This window comes from Suncus etruscus, assembly GCF_024139225.1.
Source record: "Suncus etruscus isolate mSunEtr1 chromosome X unlocalized genomic scaffold, mSunEtr1.pri.cur SUPER_X_unloc_1, whole genome shotgun sequence".
NCBI lineage: Eukaryota > Metazoa > Chordata > Mammalia > Eulipotyphla > Soricidae > Suncus > Suncus etruscus.
Genome location: NW_026060304.1, coordinates 2,218,254 through 2,229,503, shown reverse-complemented (window position 1 = coordinate 2,229,503; position 11,250 = coordinate 2,218,254). Strand labels below are relative to the sequence as shown.

General features: G+C 40.6%; 1 protein-coding gene and 1 pseudogene across 1 annotated transcript in view; both read left to right on the top strand.

The window, feature by feature from the left end:
- Positions 1–11,250, top strand: part of LOC126000525 (zinc finger protein 345-like) — a 291,551-nt gene that overhangs the window by 249,358 nt on the left and 30,943 nt on the right. The window lies entirely within an intron of this gene.
- LOC126000539 (uncharacterized) lies at positions 4,518–4,614 on the top strand (annotated as a pseudogene).

The following is an 11,250-nucleotide window of genomic DNA, read 5'->3' as shown; positions in this document are numbered from 1 at the left end:
TCTTTACTGAAGCATATTGTGGTGTATGCTTAAGCCCTTTTCTGTTAGGTCCAGGGGGGTACGAAGTGCCTGCAGCTGCACTGTGCAGCTTGTCACTTTAACTCAGGCATCAGAGACTCAATTTTGCTCTCTAACTGAAGGGCCTCCAACAACCTAAGTCTTCCAGAAGTCCTCCATGAGCACAAATTGTGTTCAGCCCTGATCACTGTGGGTTTGGCCAAAAGCACATGAGTCGTGGGATCTTAGCCTCACCTGGGAGTGCTCAAACTTCTTCTGGACTCTGATCAGTCCTGTCAGGTTTGGGAGATCATTTTGGGTATTTGTGATGATCCTTGGCTTGCCCTTTTTTATTGTTATATGTTCATATCTTTACTATTGTTTCAATCGTAATGAGACGACAGCATTGAAAAGTCACTTAATTTCTTTCCATGATTTCAGAGTACCATGCAATAGCACATCCTGAGGTTCTCCCAGTGCTTTCTGGGGCATTTATTGGGCAGTGATGTCCCTGCATACAGATGTCCCTGCCTACAGAGCATGTTTCTCAATTCTTTGCATCCTCTCCCTGGCCAGGGACAGTTTGACTTGAAACATACCTTTTAGAATTTTCTACTAAACATATTCTAAAAAGGATGGAGACAACTACATCTACAATCTATAATACAAATTATACCTAATAAGGCTATTATACCTAAGGAAGGCACAAAAAATACACCCATTCTTTTTAAGTCTTTTGAAATACTCTAGGAAAGAAACAAAATTCAGAACACTGCTTCAGTGTCTGACTTGGCCTTGTGGAGTTGAAAAAAGGCTCCCAACTGTAAGGAACAGTGTAATGTCCTCTATCTAAAGGTCTCTCAAAAACAGAATCAGGTAGTGCGCAGCATTCCGCAGAAAAGGGAGGTGGGCGAAAAGGGCTGTGAAGAGCAAATCAGCTGTGACAACTGCATCTTCTAGCTGTCCTTTTGCTTTGGGAGCTGGCTTGATATAGGTTCGAGAAGGGGTATTTGCCCTTTCCTCACCATTAGGGCTGAGAATAAGAAGGATTAAATAGGGAGAAATACCAGATCAGAGAGAGAGAACAAAAGGATTCAAAAGGATTTGTAAAGTGTTAAGCACGGTCGGGAATGGTGATATTTATAACAGTGGGAGGACTGTTTATAAAATAGGCATGTACAGTGCAGCTGGACACTAGGCATAGCTGTAGCCATCACACACACAGTCACACATATAGACAATGAAGATCAATCCATGGGTTGCACTTGAAAAACTGATCCGGGGGGCCGGGTAGGTGGCGCTGGAGGTAAGGTGTCTGCCTTGCAAGCGCTAGCCAAGGAAGGACCGTGGTTTGATCTCCCGGCGTCCCATATGGTCCCCCCCAAGGCAGGGGCGATTTCTGAGCACATAGCCAGGAGTAACCCCTGAGCGTCAAACGGGTGTGGCCCAAAAACAAAAAACAAAAAACAAAACAAAAAAAAAAAAAAAAAGAAAAACTGATCCGGGTGGAACAGGTCAGAGTTCTTAAATAATACCAAGCTGAGAGGTCAGATGGAAAATATTTCAATTTCAAATATTATCATCATTGGTGAGGGTAAAATTTGCTGACGAAAGTGTTTTTGGGTTAGATTGTGCATAGAGCATTTTTAAAACAATCATAATGGCTCTTGAGCATCTAAGTTCCTATCCTGAAAGCAAACTGAGAACATGGGCATAATGATATATGGCAATGTTAATCTAGGTTTAATTGAAAATAAATTGCAAAGCCTACTCTGTGAATTAATGCCGGAGCATGAGTCTATGGCATTATGTTTAATAGGAGTAGAAACTGGACATACTTTTGACCTTCGTGGAAGAGATGTTAGTGTTTTGCCATTAAGAATAATGCTTCCTGAGAGATTTTTGTAGATATCTTTTTTTTTTTTTTTGGTTTTTGAGGCAGTGTTCAGGGGTTACTCCTGACTGTCTGCTCAGAAATAGCTCCTGGCAGGCACGGTGGGACACCGGGAGTCGAACCAACCACTTTAGATCCTGGATCGGCTGCTTTCAAGGCAAACACCGCTGTGCTATCTCCCGGGGCCCAGCTTTTATTATCTTGCTGAAGATTTTTTACACAACTGTTTGGCTGAGGGTATATTTCTTCAGGGAGTGTTAGATTCTATCAAATGCCTTTTTTGCTTTGATACGTATGATCATGTTGCTTTTATCCTTTTAATAATGTGGAATAAGATGTTGATTGATTATATACTGAACCATCCATGCATCCTTCAGATGAAACACTCTTGGACACCATGTAAAATCTTTGTTTTTGATTTTGTTTTTTGACCACTCCTGGTGACACTCTGGTTCCTCCTGGCTTTGCCATCAAAAATCATGGGCGGGAGCAGTAGCGCTAGAGGTAGATCATCTGCCTTGCTCACAGTAGCCTAGGACGGACCATGGTTCAATCCCCCGGCATCCCACATGGTCCCCCCAAGCGAGGAGCTATTTATGAGCACAGAGCCAGGAGTAACCCCTGAGCATCAACAGGTGTGGCCCCAGAACAAAAACAAACAGACAAACAATACAGAAATCACTCCTGGATTGGTGGACTATATGGGGTGCCAAAGGATCAAGCCACCATTCGTCCTAGGTTAAGCATTTGTAAGGCAAATGCCCTATTGCTTGTGCCACTGCTCTGACCCCACTATATTTCATCTTTTTTTTGTGTTATTGGATTCAGTTTGCTGAGATTGGGCTGAAGATTTTTCTTGCTATTACCTCTGTACACTTTGGTAATGTGTGATACACTTTTAAAAAGTATTTGGAGGATTTCCATCTTTTTAGGATCAATGGTAATTGCTTATACTTCTCTGAATGTTTGATAAAATTTACCTGTAAACTCGTCTCATCCTGCAAAGTTTTTAATTAGTTTTTCAATTTTCTTGTGATAGACCTAATTATGCCTCTACTTCCTCAGAATTCAATATGAGGATGTGATATTTTTCTAGAAATCTGTCCATTTCCTTTTGGTTATCTAGCTTAACTGAACACCATTGTTCAAAATAAGCTCGGAAGGTACGGGGTAGGAAAAAATAAGCTCTTGTGATGTCTTGGATTTCTTGAATTTCTGTAGTAATCTGTCCTATTTCATTACTGATTGAATTTATTTGAATATTTCCCTTCCTTTCTCGTGAGTCTGCCACCACTTTGTCTATCTTATTTATTGTTAGTTTAAAAAAAACTCATCAACTGGTCTCCCTAATATTTCATATTTTTTCTATATTGTTGATTTCTGCTCTGTTTCTGGTTTTTATTTTTTTTTGGTTTGTTTTGCTTTTTTTTTTTTGGTTTTTGGTTTTTGGGCCACACCCGGTAACGCTCAGGGGTTACTCCTGGCTATGCGCTGAGAAGATGCTACTGGCTTGGGGGACCATATGGGACACCGGGGGATCGAACTGTGGTCCGTCCAAGGCTAGCGCAGGCAAGGCAGGCACCTTACCTCTTGCACCACTGCCCGGCCCCTGGCTTTTTTCTTTCTTATTGTAGGCCTCTAGTACGATGAATTATACCCTAATTACTGCTTTTGCTCTGTTTTATAGATTTTGGCAATATTTTTCTTTATTATCATTTGTTTCAAGGAATCTGTTTCTTTATTTCCTGTTTAGTATTTGTTGTTGAGCAGCATGTTTGGTATCCAAGTGTTTGATTTTCCATTTATAGTCTGACAGGGTGTTTGGTATAATTTTTATATTTGTGAGTTTATGTAAGTCAGACTTGTGTCCTAAAATGTGATCTATTCTAGGGAAGGTTTCATGTGCACTTAAGAAGAATGTGTATTCAATTTTTGAGAATGAAAGGCTCTCAATAGATTCATTAGTCCTAGTTTTTCTAGTGTCTCATGTAGGGCTCTTATATCTTTGTTAGTGTCTCACCTAATAGTCCTGTATTGGCAATGATGTAATGCAGAACTCTCCAATTATATCACATTTCCATTCATATTTCTCTAGGTTCGTGACCAAAAGCCTTACATATATAGATAGATAGATAGATAGATAGATAGATAGATATAGATATATATATATATATATATATATTGCTGGCTCTATGTTTGATGCATAAAAGTTGATCAGGGTTAGTACTTCTTGGTCTGTTGCTCCTAGGATCAATAATTAGTGCTCATCTTTGTCTTTAAATACTTTCCTGAGATTGCATGCAATTTGGTCTGCTATAAATATGACTGTCTCAGCCTTTTTTGTTTTCCAGTAGCTTGTATCATTGTATTCCATCCTATTCCTTCGAGCCTGTGTCTATCCTGAAATTTGAATTGTATTTTCTGCAGGCATCAGGTGACAGGATTTTATTTCCTGATTCAACCCGCTACTCTGCCTTTTGATGGGAGACTTTAGTTCATTGACATTTAAGGAAACCTTTGACAGAAAAGGCTATTTTGCCATTATATTTGTAGGACTGTTGTTACAAGTGGGGATTTGGTTTATGTCATTGCTCCTTGAAGAGTTCATTTAGAATGAGTTTGTTATGTGCTCCCTTCAGCACATATACTAAAATTGGAAGAGAAGATTAACATGGCCTTTGTGCAAGGATGACATGCAAATTTGTGAAGTGTTCCATAAAATTAAAACAAAAAGAGAATTGGTTTGTTTAGCACTATATTCTGAGGGGGTCTTTCTTTTTTGAAAATGTTTTTGACCCGCCCTCCCATGTAAATAATAGGTTCACATGACAGTGATCGCCAGGTTGAAATTTTCTCTTTTTCAGTAGAATTGATGTCATTCCTCCTTTTCTTCCCTGAATTATTTCAAATGGGAGATCTGTTTTGATTCATATGTCCTTTATTTGTACTTAAGGTGCTTCTTCCTTACTTCGTTACTGCTTTAATGATTTGATCTCTCTCTGTTTTTTGTTTGTTTGGACTAATATGTCTGTTCATGTTCTGTCAGGCAGTTTTGTTTAGCTATCTTTTTGCCACTTAGATTTGTACAGTGGCCTCTTTTCAGAGAGTAGGAAAGTTAGCTGCTATTATTTACCTTATACCTAATTTTTCTCTTTTCCCATTTTCCTCTCATCTATAAATCAGAGATTCTTTCTCTTTGTTCATTAAGCACCCTACATTTTGTTCAACTGTTTTCTCTCTTTTGGGGGGGGGGTTTGGGCCACACCCGGCAGTCCTCAGGGCGTTACTCTTGCTCTCTGCTAAGAAATCACTCCTGGCAGCCGTAAGGCACCATATGGAATCCCAGGATTTGAACCACCAATGGTCCTGGGTCAGCAACTTGCAAGGAAATTGTCTTACCACTATGCTATCTCTCTAGCCCTATCTTTTTTGTTTGATTTTGTGGTCACGTCTGGCAGCGTTCTGGGGTTACTCCAGGTTCTGTACTCAAAAATCCCTCCAAGTAGACTTGGAAAACCAGATGGGATGCAAGATATTGAGCCACAGTCTCCTGAATTAGTCACCTGCTAGGTGAGTACCCTACCATTACTCACAGTATCTCTCTCGACCCTCCCTCTCTTCCTTCCTTCCTTCCATTTTTCTTCCTTCCTTCCTTCCTTCCTTCCTTCCTTCCTTCCTTCCTTCCTTCCTTCCTTCGTTCCTTCCTTCCTTCCTTCCTTTTTTCCTTTTTAAAATGCCACACCCAATGATGCTCAAAAATTGCTCCACCTTTGATTGACCATAAGGCACACCTTGGATCAAACAACTTCCCCGCCTAGGTTAGGCACTTGCAAGGAATTCGCCCTACTACTTAAGCCACCGCTCCCACTCAGCTCTCCTTTCTTTTTTGACTTCTTTAATCAGCTCTGGTTTGTAATTTGTCTTTAAGATATTCAATGTGATTTTCTACCTTGTAATTCTAGCCATGGTGGTTTGCTGACAGGTTTTTCAGTCCTTCAATTTCAGTTGTATGGAGTCTCATTTTCCAAAAGAGTTCTTTGAGTTGGTTGAATTGTCCAGCTTTAGATTACTTTTTTCTTTTCTTATTCCCAGCTTTAGATTTCTTTTCTTTTTTTTTTTTGGTTCTTGGGCCACAACCGGTGATGCTCAGGGGTTACTCCTGGCTGTCTGCTCAGAAATAGCTCCTGCAGGCACGTGGGACCATATAGGACACCGGGATTTGAACCAACCACCTTAGGTCCTGGATTGGCTGCTTGCAAGGCAAACACCGCTGTGCTATCTCTCTGGGCCCAGCTTAGATTTCTTAAAGTTTGCCGGCTAGTAACCTCTTGATTTCTTTGCTAAAACATTAAGTGTTTATTTTAAATTCTCTTCTATAAGGTTCATGCATAATGGTGGACTTGGACATTTGCCAGGATTTCTCTCTATATTTTTTTTTTACTTTCTCTGGAAGATTGAGTGTGTTGCAGTGCTTCTTCTTTTTTTTTGATGAGACTGGACAACATTGTCTTGTACCAGAACTTAGAGGAAAGGCCATTGATTTCTGTGTGTTGATTTTGTAGCCTGCCACCTTGTTTTATGAGTCTATTGTATCTAGAAGCTTTTTGGTAGAGTCTTTAGGGTTTTCTAAGTAGATTATCATGTCATCTGCAAACAGCGAGAGCTTGACTTCTTCCTTTCCATTCTGGATTCCCTTGAAATCTTTTTCTTGCCTGAAAGCTATAGCAAGAACTTCCAGTACTATGTTGAAGAGGAGTGGTGAGAGCGGACAGCCTTGTCTTGTACCAGAATTTAGAGAAAGGCTTTTAGTTTTTATCCATTGAGGATAATATTTGCCATTGGCTTGTGGTAGATGGCTTCAACTAGATTGAGAAAGGTTTCTTCCATTCCCGTCATGCTGAGAGTTTTGATCAAGAATGGTTGTTGGGTCTTATCAAATGCTTTCTCTGCGTCTATTGATATGATCATGTGATTTTTATTTTTCTTGTTGTTGATGTTGTATATGATGTTGATAGATTTACAGATGTTAAACCATCCTTGCATTCCCGGGATGAACCCTACTTGGTTGTAGTGTATGATCTCCTTGCTGATGCATTGGATCCTATTTGCCAGGATTTTGTTGAAGAACTTTACATCAGCATTCATCAGGGATATTGGTCTGTAATTTTCTTTTCTGGCAGCGTCTCTGTCTGGTTTTGGTATCAAGGTGATGTTGGCTTCATAAAAGCTTTTTGGGAGTGTTCCTGTTTTTTCAATTCCATGGAAGAGCCTGGATAGGATTGGTAGTAGCTCCTCTTGAAAGATATGAAAGAATTCATTAGGAAATCCATCTGGGCCTGGGCTTTTCTTTTTGGGCAGATGTTTGAATACAGTTTCAATTTCCTCAGTAGTGATGGGGGTGTTTAGATATCATACATCCTCCTTACTTAAATGTGGAAGGTTATAAGTGTCCAAGAATTTTTCCATTTCTTCTAGGTTCTGATGTTTAGCAGCATAAAGTTTCTCAAAGTAGTCTCTGATTACCCTTTGGATCTCTGCAATATATGTTGTGATCTCACCCTTTAAATTTTTTTTTTTGTTTCTTGGTCCACACCCGGTGGTGCTCAGGGGTTATTCTTAGCTGTGTGCTCAGAAATAGCTCCTGGTAGGCACGGGGGACCATATGGGACACCGGGATTTGAACCAACCACCTTAGGTTCTGGAATTGCTGCTTGCAAGGCAAACACTGCTGTGCTATCTCTGCGGGCCCACCCCTTTTCATTTCTAATATGGGTTATCAGGTTTATCTCTCTCTTCCTTTGTGAATTTTGCCAATGGTCTAACAATCTTTTTTATTTTTTCAAAGAACCAACTTCTGATTTTGTTTATCCTTTGGATTGTTCTTTGGTTTTCCACTTCATTGATTTCTGCTCAGCTTTGTTATTTCCTTCTCTCTTCCTAATTTTCATTCCTTTTGTTGTTCATTTTCTAATTTTATGAGCTCTGTCATTAAATTATTCAGGTATGCCCCTTCTTCCTTCCTGATGTGTGCTGTGAGGGCTATAAATTTTCCTCTCAGAACCACTTTTGCTGTGTCCCATAGATTCTGGCAGTTTGTCTTCATTATCATTTGTTTCCAGGAAGGTTTTGATTTCCTCTTTGATGTCATCTCTGACCCACTGGTTGTTCAGTAGCAGGGTGTTTAATTTCCAATTGTTAAAGTTTTTCTTTGTGTGCCTTTGTAGTTCACATCTAATTTCAGAGCCTTGTGGTCAGCAAAGGTAGCCTGCAAGATTTCTATCCTCTTGATTTTATGGAAGTATATTTTATGTGTCAGCATATAGTCTATCATGGAGATTGACCCATGTATATTGGATAAGAATGTGTATCCAGGTTTTTTGGGATGGAGTGTACTATATATATCTACTAGTCCTCTTTCTTCCATTACTCTTTTCAGGGCTAGTATGTTTTTGTTGGGTTCAGTTTTGTTGATAGGGCCGTGTTGAGGTCTCCCACAATTATTGTGTTGTTATCGATGTCTTCTTTCAGAGTTGTCAGTAACTGTATTAGATAATTTTCTGGTCTTTCATTGGTTACATATATGTTTAATAGTCTGAATTATTCCTGTTGCACATATCCCTTGATTAGTGTCCATCTTTGTCCCTTACCACTTTCCTGAGTATAAAGTTGCTGTCATCAGATATTAATATGGCCACCCCAGCTTTTTTGAGGGTGTTGCTTGTTTGGATGATTTTTCTCCAGTCTTTGATTTTGAGTCTGTTTGTTCTGACTTTTCAGGTGTGTTTCTTGTAGGTAGCAGAATATTAGATTCATCTTTTTGACCCATTTTGCCACTCTGTGTCTTTTAGTTTTTTATTTTTATTTATTTATTTATTTATTTTTATTTTTAATTATGAGAACAAAGATGCAAAGAAAGAGTACAAGGTAAGGTTACAGTGGAAGGACAATCACCCATGACATAATTCTCAGAAAAAAAACCCTTGCTGATATTTTAACTTTGAACTTTCAGCCAACGAACATTAAGATAAATAAAAAAGAATTCATGTACAATTTCTTTTTCCCTCAAGTTCCCAGATTGTAACACATTATAATATTTCTTTTTTTTTTTGTGGTTTTTGGGTCACACCCGGCAGTGCTCATGGGTTATCTCTGGCTCCATGCTCAGAAATTGCTCTTGGCAGGCACGGGGGACCATATAGGGTGCTGGGATTCGAACCGATGACCTCCTGCATGAAAAGCAAACACCTTACCTCCATGCTATCTCTCCGGCTCCACATTATAATATTTCTTAACTGCACACAAGGCAATCTAAAGCCATAAAACTTACGTAATCCTTAAACTTTAGAGGCACATTATTTTTACATTTCCATGTACATGCATATTAGCTTAATTTAACCTTAAATTTTAAGTGTTTTTTTAAGGATTAGAGTCAAAGGAGCACAGTAAAAACGGTGTTAGAGTGGCAATTGTTGTTTGCATAGGCCCATCAAAATATGAGGGGTATGAAAAGAAATATCCTTGGCCTAAATACAAAGAGATCCGACCCCTGGAGTTTCCTGGTGTCAGACCAAATCTAGGCTCCAGGCAAACTAATTTGTCCAATCCAAGACATTGTCTGTAGTGCCAACACACTTTTATTTTTCACACAGTCTCTGTTGTTGGAATCATGTTTCTGTATTAAAGATCCTGGAATCATATATCCTACATTGAAGTCAGGATGTGGAGTGTCCTCTCGTTTCACCTCACCATTAAAGGATAATGCAGGAAGTCCTGTCTTGTAAGCAGGTCGTTGTTGTTGTTAAGTCTTCTCAGTGTTACGGGAAGTCTCTTGAACAGATCGATATCTGAACAGTGGAAGGGCCTTCTGTGGTAGAGGATTGCTTCCAGGTGATGTTATAGACAAATCTGGATGTTTTGTGGATGGCTTCCCTGGTTCAGGGGTGAATGGAAAATGCCCTTTCTTCTGAAGCCTGTGATAGGTCGTTATGTCAATGTAATGTTCAGGGTGTAAGTTCCCTTTGCACTACAAGATTTGCGTGTTCCAATCTCTATTAGATAGGATCTTATTTGTATATATAGTATTTTTCCATTTTAATGTGCCTATGCAAAAAAGGAGCAATGCCAAGTGGCGTTATTGGCGTACATGGGGGCCGTAAGAACAAGTCCAACAATCCCCATGACATGGTTCAGTCATAAGCATTAAACTGGGGGACTCTTTCACCAAAATTCCTTGTTGAACAGCTCATAAAGGAAAAATAAAAGGTGATTAGAATTATCACTGTATAAGGGAATATTTAGTAAGACTTATAGCTGTCAGAGAAAAAATACAATGTATTTGAAAGAAATACGTGTCCATTTTATGTCTTTTGAAACAGTTCGGGGTTGTTACACACAATGCACAGCTTTGGTCTGTGATTAGGATTGTGCAATACTGAAGTTAAAAAGAGTAATGTGGGTTAGTGATGTTTGGGGGGTGGGAGAGTTAAGGAGTAAAAGTGAGCTTTATAAGGGTGTGGGGAAGGCCAGAATACAAAATGGACATTTTGGATATGCAAAACTTAACATAAGGATAAGGATTATTCTTAATACATGCAGTGTATGTAGACTGGTCAGAAATTGCCAATGACAAACTTACTGCAACCCAGCAAAACTCAGCACACCCCAAGTTAGGACCCACCATTTCTGGCCTCTTGGGCTGCCTCCCCAGAAGGCCTGGAGGCAGGGGGCAGAAGAGGGGAAGGCTGGGGGGCCTATCAAGACTCCAGCACACCCAAGTTATGGAGAAGGCCTTCCACAAGGGGTCTTCCCAAACCCATGCCAGCTAGAGCTAGCCTCCAGCTCAACAGAGGATGGATAGAGAGCGGGAAGCCATGATCTGCCCCTGCCCTACACCCTGTGCCCTTCCCACCCTAGAGCTGGGGGAAGGGCGGGGAAGCTTGGTCCCCCATCCAGGAGGGAACTCCCGACACCCACGTTGTCCGGCCGCCTGGGCTGCCACCGCAGAAGGCCAGGGCAGAAGAGGGGAAGGCTGGGGGCCTATCAAGGCTCCCAGGGCACCCGAGTTAGGGAGAAGGCCTTTCACGTGGGGTCTCCCCGAACCCCATGTCAACTAGAACTAGCCTTCAGCTCAAGAGAGGACAGATAGAGAGCGGGAAGCCGGGATCTGTCCCCGCCCAACACCCTGTGCCCTTTCCTTCCTAGAGCTGGGGGAAAGGGGGGAAGGCTTGGGACCCCATCCAGGAGGGACCTCCCGACACCCACTTCCTGCCACCTGGGCTGCCACTCAGAAGTCCTGGAGGCAGGTGGCATATTAATTAATTAAAATTAATATAATTTTTATTTTGAACATAGTGCTTTCC